This window comes from Panulirus ornatus, chromosome 44 (assembly GCF_036320965.1).
Source record: "Panulirus ornatus isolate Po-2019 chromosome 44, ASM3632096v1, whole genome shotgun sequence".
Taxonomy (NCBI): domain Eukaryota; kingdom Metazoa; phylum Arthropoda; class Malacostraca; order Decapoda; family Palinuridae; genus Panulirus; species Panulirus ornatus.
Window position 1 is genome coordinate 3,877,804 of NC_092267.1, and position 12,891 is coordinate 3,890,694.

Genomic DNA, 12,891 nt, shown 5'->3' on the forward strand with positions numbered 1-12,891 from the left:
TAATTTGCTGTTGATCACTTGTACCAAGTCATCTTCCAACTTCAGCATTCTTAAAGAGGTCCTCATTTGTAATAGAAGTAAATGTAATATATTTTCGTCCCAGGTAGATTTCTCAAGTAAATGTATTAGGACACTATAAAACAGATCTGTTGTCGAGTGCTGTGTGTAGGTTGGAAATACTGTGTTTGTAGACTGAATACCAGCAACCCATGAGTTATGTAGGGCCGTAAGAAAAGACAGATACCTGAGGTTTGGTTTAAAGCCATTTCGACTATACTTGTCCATCCTGGCACAATGGAGTCTTCAAGAAACTGAAGGGTTGGATGCAGGCTTGGGTAGATACCTGGATAAGATAATACTCTTCTTAGAACGCACATTGGTTTCGATCAAGTTAGCATGGATGGTATATTTCCCGGTAGAATACAGAGTATAGCTGAGAATATACGAAGGAATCCGAACCTATTTCAACAGCAACAGACCGTCTGGATCTATTCGACGTTGTTTGTGATACTGGAAGATATCAGAAACCCTCAGACCCGTGATGTAAAAGTTAGAAGGTAAACAGATAAGTCCAAAAAAAAAAAAAACTCTGCAAATTGACATTTTGACTATGGAGGCGCATATGTTCAACATATGTGGAGCATTATGAACGGGATTGCCCTGGAATACATGAGATGTAAGATTGAAATGGTTCATGGATTGCCACAGGTATGTACAGCAATAGATCTATGTGGTGTGCCGAAAGAGGGAGGTTTAGGTAAGGGTTCGTCTATGTAAAGTGGTTCTGTGTATAATGGAATACAATGTCGAACCAATGATTGTTTAGATGGAATAAGAGAAATAGTTTCGCTGGAATGAGTTAGGTTCAACTAGTTTTTAAGTCGTCTATGCTAGTTCTAGTAACTTTGCTCATTATGAGATAATTCTACCTTGCATCTACTCGTAGTTGTAAGTCATTGAGATCATTCTACCTTGCATCTACTCGTAGTTGTAAGTAGTAGTGATCAGTCTACATTGGTGCTAGTAAATGTGTTCGGGTCATTACGAGATCATTCTATCTTGTATCTAGTTGATGTTGAAACTAGTTTTAATCATTTTGCATTCGTGGTAATAAACATGTTCATATCTCTAGCATTAGTTCATAGCCATTATGTCATTCTATTTTTATTCAGTTCAGTCTTATGACCTTGCTGTTACTCCTTACCCACAACGTAATAAGGGGGCGACACTGGATATATAAGTACGTGTAATTATACTTAATGTGTTGTCCTTGGTTAAATCAGGGGGTCGATTTTAGCACGTCACCTCATTCATCTTAACTTGAGAGACGTGGTGCTGGCTTACTGGGCAGCCCTTACCAACTCTCCCAGTATACTTGATGACTATTATATACCACTTACAACTTGAAATAAAAAATCTGTGCCAAGAGCGACATCTACCTATGTCTTAAACGTTTAGGTGAGTTGCCCTTTCCTCGAGTGGTACGTTTTCTCTTTAATATTGCCTGTGCAATATGTGAAGGGGTAACATTCGTAATAAACAATAGTACAGAAAGAAAGATCATCTTTTTAAGTTGATGCTTTCTATGTGTATCCGATTACTATATGTGTGTTAGGGAAAGTTAATTATAAACTTGTGTGTGTGTGTGTGTGTGTGTGTGTGTGTGTGTGTGTGTGTGTGTGTGTGTGTGTGTGGGTAGTGAATAAAGCTTTAGAATGTAAGGGCATTAAATTAACTTAGTGTGACAATGAAAATGTATTGGGTGTGGAAAAGTGGCAAACTGAATTAGTGGAGTAATTAATCAACGAAATTGAAACGATTGTCTCAGTAATACAACACAGGACAACGTACATTACATATATGGCAACGTACATTACATAAACAGAGACGAGGGTCAGTGAGCATCCAAGCGCCTTGGAAACAAGTTTGCCCAGCCCGGGAGGGATAACATTAACATCTACGAGGAGTCCCGGCAAGCCATACCTCGCTCTATTACACAGGATGTCTTTATAAAGTGTGCAAGGCTCGTCCTCCTGTAAGGGTAGCGATCCCATGATATGTCTACAAGAGACACTGATAACTTCAGTTCCAACAGGGCACCAATATGGGTCGAAGAAGAGCGGGTAAATCAAAAGTAGGGGCGTGCGCCAATATGGACCTAAGGAGAGTCTTAGCAGTGTGTGGCCAGAGGCAGTAGCTGTACCAAGGACGTAGGCTGGACGTATCGTGCTGAATAGTGCACGTACAGGCCGACTGGACCTGGGGAACGTTGGCCGTCGTTTAGCAAGGACTGCCGCGCGCCCGGATCCCCATGCACCTACGGGCCGACCTGACCGGAAGATCATGAGTAACCAGTTGATGCTCCCTTAAGTGAACTTTACCACCAGAGACCAAACAGAGCCGTTAGTCAGGGTTATGCTAAATGGCAGGAATTACAGTGTAATGTTTGTTTTGAAGTGTTCAAGTGCATTAACTAAATTTCCCTTACTCTTGCGAATTAGATCTTTTTTAGTTATAGCTTTAGAATTTTTGTTTTTGATTTTTAGTTATAGCTTAGTGGGTGTTTAAGGATGCACGCCATATCATTTTTACAACTGTTATTAAGATTAGGTATTAAGTGTAAGAATATTCGCGACTTTTCCTTAACCTACAGGAAAGTGAGTAGTCACAGTGTGCTTGGCAGTCCATTGGTCTAGTTGGGTCATTAACGTTCTCATTAAGGGGTTTAACTTAAACCATGGCTTATGGGCTTATGATCGTCATCAACTATCGAATGGAGTTTTGTGCTGTTTCCTGTGTGGTGGGGTGGCGACTGAAGTGGATGAAGGCCACAAGTATGAATATGTACGTGTGTATATATGTATATGTCTGTGTATGTATATGCGCGTGTATTGGCGTGTATATATATATATATATATATATATATATATATATATATATATATATATATATATATATATGGGGGGGGTAGGGTTGAGCCATTCTTCGCCTGTTTCCTTGCGCTCCCTCGCTGACGCGGGAAACGGCAATTAAGTATGACAGAATATATGATATGATATAAAAGATTTACAAAAACTGACAGAATGATGTAATGTATTTCCTTAGAAAACTTTAGATCATGAATACAAAATAGAGTAAAACCATTATTAGAAATTACAGAAGAGAATTTACTTTAACCAGGAGCACGCAGGAAAGTTAGCATATAACTCCAGGATTCATAGCTAGAAATATTCATTTACGAGACAAAGGAAAGAATATCCGCCTTTTATAACGCGTTGGTCAGGACCCATTTTCGATTAGGTTACCCAGTTCTGCTCAAAGATGATGATGAAATGGAACGAATTCAGCATGACCAAACCAAACCGATCTTCATTCAGACATCAGACACCTTAAGTTATTCCCTCTCTACAACCGCACACTCAAAAGTTATAAATCAAAACAATTATGAAACAGTGGGAAATTTCCTTTAGACAGATTCATTGGCCAGATATGAGGTTTATTGATAAAAGGAAGATGTTATAGCATCTCGGCCAAATATATTTTTACTTGCAAAGTGGGTGAACACTGGAATAATCTGATTACTTATAATGTCCATGCAAAAACCATTAATAACGTCAAATAACAGCTAGGCTAGTGCTTTACTGGTTTTTTTTTATAACATTATTGATCCGTTATCAGTAAATAATCCTCTTCATGAATTATCCTTAATCTTTGGCTTTTGTCTTTTTCTTTAAGTCGATCCTTCTTTTACAGAGTCCAGCGCCGTGATTGTGAAAAGGGAAGGAACCCGTTATTTTCCAGTCCATGCTTTTATTCTCCTGCATGATTCTTCAGTTGCCAGATGAGATGGAGGGGGAAGTAGAGGTGAGGTGCTTTCTGCTTTACTTACTCTTTACCTTACTACTATATTTAATTTTAAGTTTCCTATTTTTGTCCTTCCCACCCTACCTTCTCTTTCTACCATGCCGCATCCTAGCCCTACTACCCTAACGTGGCCCTACTCCACCCCATCCTTAACTAACCACCCCTAACTTGGCCATATATCTTTGCCTTTTCCCTATTCTACTCCTCTCCACTGATCTGGCCTTACCTATGACCGTTCTTATCAAACTTATCATAAACTGGCCCTATCCTGCCCGGGCCTTACTTAACCATAGCCTAGCCCTACCCTGATGTAACGTTACCTTATCTTAACCTTCGCCATACCATTTTCTCTTATTGTTTTGACCCTTTCTGATATTAATGACCCTACGTGGACAGAATAAACCAGACGTGGAGGAACTACAGGAAATACAGTAATTACCCTTGATCCAGTCAGCGTTTCCTGAAAGATAAGAAGTTTTGAAAGCAAGCGGCCAAGTTAAGTGACTAGAAAAATTAATGTTTTGACATTCTGTATGAAAGCCTTGCAGATATCCAAGTCAGGTGGTAGCAAACAAGGAAACAAACAAGGGAACAGACACGGTAACAAACAAGGAAAAAAATATGCACATAATTACATAGACACTGTAGGATGAAAGACAGAACCTGAAATAAAAACTTTCAAAAAAGAATTGCTCACAACGTAAACAAAAAGCCAATAGATTTTTTGTTTCATACGTTGAAAACATGAAAATTATTAGACACTATTAGCCCATTATCAAATGAAAATGGCACCATTTACTAATGTCAATAACGAAATTATTTCTCCTCAAAAATGTGGATATTGAATATTGGAATACTCTACCTCAAGGTGAAGATTTCACATATTTGATAACCAAAAATATCGCTGAATATCAGTGAATAATCTTGCGTATAGCTTATCCTTAATCTTTTGCATTCTATATTTTTAGATAGCAACCATATCTTTCCAAATTTGTGCTCCTGCTCTTCGATCGTCCAACTTGTTAGATGCGTTTATCCCATCCGCAGTTTCCAATAGAATTCCTAGAGTAGCATATCCCTCAGCTCTTTCATAGTACACGGTGTTGTTCCTCATCTGTCTCCTGCTGGCTCTTGAGCCAAAGGTGGAGTTGAGATGCCCTCTGCTTCACTATCTCGTTCCTACGCCTTATTTCAGCAGATGTTATGAACCATATGGTATCTTCTTATTTTTCCTTATCAGGTAACATTCTGTGTCCCAGCCCCCCTGCCGCAACTTAACGTAGTCTTAACCTTTGCAACATCCTTACCTTACTAAAGCTAACCTGCTTCATTCTTAGCTTACTAACCCTGCCCTGGCCTTACCCTTACCTAACCGTTCTCTAAACCATCATGTTCGTACCTTAAACTGATCCTACCCTGTCATATTATCACGTGACTTACTCTAAACTGGCCGATTATTATCATAAACTGATCTTTCCCAGTCATATTCTCACCTGACTTACGCCAGACTGTGTCATTATTACCTTAAACTGACCTTACCCTGTCACACTATCACCTGACTTGCCCTAAACTGTCCCATTATTACCTTAAACTGACCTTACCCTGTCATATCATCACCTGACTTGCCCTAAACTGTCCCATTATTACCTTAAACTGACCTTACCCTGTCATATTATCACCTGACTTACCCTAAACTGTCCCATTATTACCTTAAACTGATTTTACCCTGTCATATTATCACCTGACTTGCCTTAAACTGTCCCATTATTACCTTAAACTGACCTTACCCTGTCATATCATCACCTGACTTGCCCTAAACTGTCCCATTATTACCTTAAACTGACCTTACCCTGTCATATTATCACCTGACTTACCCTAAACTGTCCCATTTACCTTAAACTGACCTTACTCTGTCATATTATCACCTGACTTGCCCTAAACTGTCCCATTATTACCTTAAACTGACCTTACCCTATCATATTATCACCTTACCCTAAGCTGTCTCATTATTACCTTAAACTGACCTTAACCTGTCATATTCTTACCTGACTTACCCCAAACAGCCTCACTATTACCTTGATATGTCCCTAATGTTTCTTACCCCTACGCTACTCCATCCTTACCTTACACCTAAACTGACCTTACAATTTCCTTTCCCTACCCGACACTATCTTGACCTGCCTTACCCCATCATATCCATATCTTCTCCCATCATCTTACCCTAACTGGGTCTTCCCCTGCCCCCCTAACCATACCAAATCCTTACCTTACACCATCATTCCTTCCCATGTGTGTCTCGGAGGACGGATGATCAAAAGGCTTCAAACTGTTGGTTATGACATGTTACCCTGCTCGACCCAGACCCTCAGGAAAATGGTCAGCAACACCAGTTCTTCCCTGACCTCGGCAGGGGTAGTAAGATGGTCAAATGGAACTTTATTGGGCTGTCATAATTCCACTAATTATAGGTTATGTGTGGAACTTTGTTAGGCCTTTGTATCTCTGACTATAGGTTATATATAGAACTTTATTAAGCCATCTTGTTCCATTGACTGTACCTAGGTTATAAGAACTTTCTTAAGCCATGTTAATCCATAAGCCATACCTTGGTTATTTGTGGAACTTTGTTAAGCTATCGTGTTCCATTAACTATACATAGGTTATATACGGAACTTTGTTGAGCCATGTTGCTCTATGACTTTACCTGGGTTATATGTTGAACTTTAAGCCATGTTGTTCTATGAGCTACCAAGGTTATTTATGGAACTTTAAGCCATGTTGTTCTATGAACTACCTAGGTTATTCATGGAACTTTAAGCCATGTTGTTCCATTGGCTATGCATTGGTTATATGTAGAACTTTGTTAAGGCATCTTGTTTCATTACAGGTTGTGTCAAACTCTCATTAATGGCTATGTTTTAACCAGTTTTATATAGAATTTTTTTTCATACTTTTTGGCTATCAGTGTTAAAACTGAATATGCACGGACATGATGAACACTTTGACGATCATGTTCTAAATGATGTATGTTATGGCTTTAACGCCCCTTTGTCACTATCATAATGCAGATAGCAATAGGTCATAAAAGTTCAAATAGCATTTGATAAAATCCGAACATCAAAGGATACTACCAAAAGTTTAGATCCTATGGTATAGATGGGGGTTGCATTTCGATGCCTAGGGAAAATGACTGACTGGCCGTAAACAAAGAGTAGTAATGAATGGTCAAGTTTTTGAATAGTTGGACGTAACAAGTGGTGTGCCACAGGGATCGATCTTGGGACCTGTTCTCTTTTTCATATATATCAATGATACTGATACTGGCCTTCAACGTAAGGTGTGCAAAGTTGCGATCGATGATAAGTTAGGAAATGAAACTTAACAGGATCTGAACGTCTACAGCTTCAAACTGACAGACCAACTGATAAAGTGGGTTAACTGGTGGCAAATGAATTCAAATACCGATGTATGCAATGTTCTACATGGCAATAGCAGGAATCAAAATGCAAGATACAATATGTATTCCGTTCAGCTGCAAAAGGTAAATGAGGTGGACATGAGTGTAATGATCTCTGGTGACCTAAAACCAAGTAAGCATCGTTCAGAAACTGTAAAAAGGGTGTGAAAAGTTTTGGACTCGTAGGCAGGGTTTCCGAATCTGCCTTGGGGTATCTGGCTCAGGCAAATATATATATATATATATATATATATATATATATATATATATATATATATATATATATATATATATATATATTTACCGCTGTCTCCCGCGTTTGCGAGGTAGCGCAAGGAAACAGACGAAAGAAATGGCCCAACCCACCCCCACACACATGTATATACATACGTCCACACACGCAAATATACATACCTACACAGCTTTCCATGGTTTACCCCAGACGCTTCACATGCCCTGATTCAATCCACTGACAGCACGTCAACTCCGGTATACCACATCGATCCAATTCACTCCATTCCTTGCCCGCCTTTCACCCTCCTGCATGTTCAGGCCCCGATCACTCAAAATCTTTTTCACTCCATCTTTCCACCTCCAGTTTGGTCTCCCACTTCTCTTCGTTCCCTCCACCTCTGACACATATATCCTCTTTATCAATCTTTCCTCACTCATTCTCTCCATGTGGCCAAGCCATTTCAATACACCCTCTTCTGCTCTCTCAACCACACTCTTTTTATTACCACTCATCTCTCTTACCCTTTCATTACTTACTCGATCAAACCACCTCACACAACATATTTTCCTCAAACATTTCATTTCCAACATACCCACCCTCCTCCGCACATTCCTATCTATAACCCATGCCTCGCAACCATATAACATTGTTGGAACCACTATTCCTTCAAACATACCCATTTTTACTCTCCGAGATGACGTTCTCCCCTTCCACACATTCTTCAGCGCTCCCATAACCTTCGCCCCCTCCTACACCCTGTGACTCAACTCCGATTCCTTGGTTCCATCCGCTGCCAAATCCACTCCCAGATATCTAAAACGCTTCACTTCCTCCAGTTTTTCTTCATTCAAACTTACCCCCCAATTGACTTGTCCCTCAACCCTACTGAATCTAATAACCTTCCTTTTATTCACATTTACTCTCAGCTCTCTTCTTTCACACACTTTACCAAACTCAATCTCCAGCTTCTGCAATTTCTCACCCGAATCAGCCACCAGCACTATATCATCAGCGAACAACAAGTGACTCACTTCCCAAGCCCTCTCATCCACAACAGATTGCATACTTGCCCCTCTTTCCAAAACTATTGCATTTTCCTCCCTAACAACCCCATCCATAAACAAATCAAACAACCATGGAGACATCACGCACCCGTGCAGCAAACCTACATTCACTGGGAACCAATCACTTTCCGCTCTTCCTACTCGTACACATGCCTTACATCCTTGGTAAAAACTTTTTACTCCTTCTAACAACTTACCTCCCACACCATATACCTTTAATACTTTCTACAGAGCATCTTTGTCAACTCTATCATATGCCTTCTCCAGATCTATGAACGCTACATACAAATCCATCTATTTCTCACATACATTCTTCAAAGCAAACACCTGATCCACACATCCTCTACCACTTCTGAAAACACACTGCTCTTCCCTAATCTGATGCTCTGTACATGCCTTCACCTTCTCAATCAATACCCTCCCATATAATTTCCCAGGAATACTCAACAAAATTATACCTCTGTAATTTGAACACTTGCCTTTATCCTCTTTCCCTTTGTACAGTGGCACTATGCATGCATTCCGTCAATCCTCAGGCATTTCATCATGAACCACATATGCATTGAATTTCCGTACCAACCAGGCAACAACACAGTCACCCCCTTTTTTAATAGATTCCATTGCATTACTATCCAAACCCGCCGCTATGCCCGCTTTCATATTCCGCAAAGCTTTCACTACCTTTTCTCTGGTCACCAAATCATTCTCCCTGACCCTCTCACTTCAGACACCACCTCGACTAAAACGTCCTATATCTGCCACTCTGTCATCGAAAACATTCAACAAACCTTCAAAATACTCACTCCATCTCCTTCTCATTTCACCACTACTTGTTATTACCTCCCCATTAGCCCCCTTCATCGATGTTCCCATTTGTTCTCTTGTCTTACGCACGCTACTTACCTCCCTCCGAAACTTCTTTTTATTCTCCCTAAAATTTAACGATACTCTCTCACCCCAGCTCTCATTTGCCCTCTTTTTCACCTCTTGCACCGTTCTCTTGACCTCCTGCCTCATTCTTTTGTACATCTCCGAGTCACTTGCACTGCTTCCCTGCAAAAATCGTCCAAACGCCTCTATCTTCTCTTTCACTAACAATCTTATTTCTTCATCCCACCACTCACTACCCTTTCTAATCTGCCCACCTCCCACGCCACAGCCATCTTTTGCACAAGCATCACTGCTTCCCTAGATACATCCCATTTCTCCCCCACTCCCTTTACGTCATTTGCTCTCACCTTTTTCCATTCTGCACTCAATGTCTCCTGGTACTTTCTCACACAAGTCTCCTTTCCAAGCTCAGTTACTCCCACCACTCTCTTCACCCCAACATTCTCTCTTCTGAAAACCTCTACAAATCTTCACCTTCGCCTCCACAAGATAGTGATCAGACATCTCTCCAGTTGCCCATCTCAGCACATTAACATCCAAAAGTCTCTCTTTCACGCGCCTATCAATTAAAATGTAATCCAATAACGCTCTCTGTCCATCTCTCCTACTTACATACGTATACTTATGTATATATCTCTTTTTAAACCAGGTATTCCCAATCACCAATCCTTTTTCAGCACACAAATCCAGAAGCTATTCACCATTTCCATTAACAACACTGAACAACCCATCATGTACACCAGTTATACCCTCAACTGCCACATTACTCACCTTTGCATTCAAATCACCCATCACTATACCCCGGTCTCGTGCATCAACGCTGCTAACACACTCACTCAGCTGCTCCCAAAACACTTGCCTCTCATGATCTTTCTTCTCATGACCAGGTGCATAGGCACCAATAATCACCCATCTCCCTTTTACTTTCTTACACTATCACATACTCCCACAACTCCTGATTCAGGAGTAGTGCTACTCCTTCCTTTGCTCTCGTCCTCCCACCAACCCCTGACTTTACTCCCAAGACATTCCCAAACCACTTTTCCCCTTTATCCTTGAACTTCGTTTCACTCGGAGCCAAAACATCCAGGTTTCTTTCCTCAAACATACTACCTATCTCTCCTTTTTCTCATCTTGGTTACATCCACACACATTTAGATACCCCAATCTGAGCCTTCGAGGAGGATGACCACTCCCCGCATGACTCCTTCTGTTTCCCCTTTTAGAAAGTTAAAATACAGGGAGGAGAGGGTTTCTAGCATCCTGCTCCCGTCCCCTTTAGTCGCCTTCTACGACACGCGGGGAATGCGTGGGAAGTATTCTTTCTCCCCTATCCCCAGGGATATATATACATATAATTATGCTGGAAAGGATCACAATTTTGCGCGTGATCAAGTATATTCCTATGAGTCCTCGGGGAAAATGAAACACGATAAGTTCCCAAGTGCACTTTCATGATAAATCCCTTAAGGTAGCAAAGAGATCATTTTATAGAGTTAAGCCCAAACTTCCCATTTACACAAAGAATCTTATAGTTCTCCCTTTTGATAATAATTTTTCTTTACTTTATGTTTCTTTTCTTTACTTTCCATGTTGCTTAAATCCTTTAATGTAAATGTTGCCTTCAGCAAAAATAATATTATAAATATCTTAATCAGGAACTCGCCAGAAAATTCTCCTGGATGCATCTATAAAGTGCCATGTAGAAATTGTGATAAGTTCTATGTTAGGCAGACTGGTGAGGATCTTTCTGTTAGATTTAAGCAACATAGGTATAGTATAAGAACGGGTCAAGAATCAAATGCCATCACATTAAAAACTATGGTCATTGTATTGACTGGAGTAATGCCATCTCAGTTATTAACGCTAATCCAGTGCCACGAGAAATATCATTGAATCTTCTATTCTCAAATACAAAAAGAATTATAATCTTAATATTAGTGATGGTCTATACAAATTGGATACCTTTATTGTTGATAAAATTTGTAAACAATTCCCCTTGTTGTCCACATGATAAGTCTATGATACGCTCGTTGTCTGTCTTGGACAATCGCATGTTTACCAAATGGCGTCCTAGCTACGTCTCTTCGTTGTATGCCAATTGACTGTTATATTTCTCTCTTGTGTCTCCCCTGATGATGTAATTATTACACGAAAGTGCACTTGGGAACTTATCGTGTTTTATTTTCCCCATGGACTCATAGGGATATATATATATATATATATATATATATATATATATATATATATATATATATATATATATATATATATATATATATATATATATATATATATATATATATATATATATCCATGGGGATAGGGTAGAAAGAATACTTCCCACGTATTCCCTGCGTGTCGTAAAAGGCGACTAAAAGGGAAGGGAGCGGGGGGGGGCTGGAAATCGTCCCCTCTTTTTTTTTATTTTCCAAAAGAAGGAACAGAGAAGGGGGCCTGGTGAGGATATTCCCTCAAAGGCCCAGTCCTCTTTTCTTAACGCTACCTCGCTAACGCGGGAAATGGCGACTAGTATGAAAGAAAAAGAAAGAAATGGCCTTGATTAGGGCCTCAGCTGCCTGTGCCGTCTCGACTAACATGAAATATGATATACTAATCCTTACTCCGCTTTATTTGTTCTTCCTCCGCTTTATTTTCTCTTTACTCCACTTTATTTAATCTCTATACTCCATATGGCTGACTGTGCCACAATCGACTCCATTCTTCCCTTCATTTCATTGATAGATACAATTTCGTAATACATTATTTTCAGTGTTACATTTGTATACGTTTTGTCATTACTGTCTAGAACACAGAGCAGTGTGGCACAGATCTCCTTGGGTGTGGCATAAATGAAGGCCTCTGGCAACTGCACTGGGGATCACACGTCCAACCAGCCGTGTTAACACATATCACGTTCTGATACACAAGCTCCCAGCAGAGGGATGGGGGTAAGGTCACGAACCAGGGAACCAGGTCATAAGCTCCCTGCAGAGGGAGGAGTAAGGTCACGAACCAGGGAACCAGGTCATAAGCTCCCTGCAGAGGGAGGAGTAAGGTCACGAACCAGGGAACCAGGTCATAAGCTCCCTGCAGAGGGAGGAGTAAGGTCACGAACCAGGGAACCAGGTCATAATCTCCCTGCAGAGGGAGTAGTAAGGTCACGAACCAGGGAACCAGGTCATAAGCTCCCTGCAGAGGGAGTAGTAAGGTCACGAACCAGGGAACCAGGTCATAAGCTCCCTGCAGAGGGAAAGGTAAGGTCACGAACCGATAAAATTATTATTGTAGAACTTTTGAGATATTCTGATTTCTCAAAGATTCAAAGTGAACATTTCAACAAATTTTGCATGTTCTCCCATACACGTGACTATCGCAAC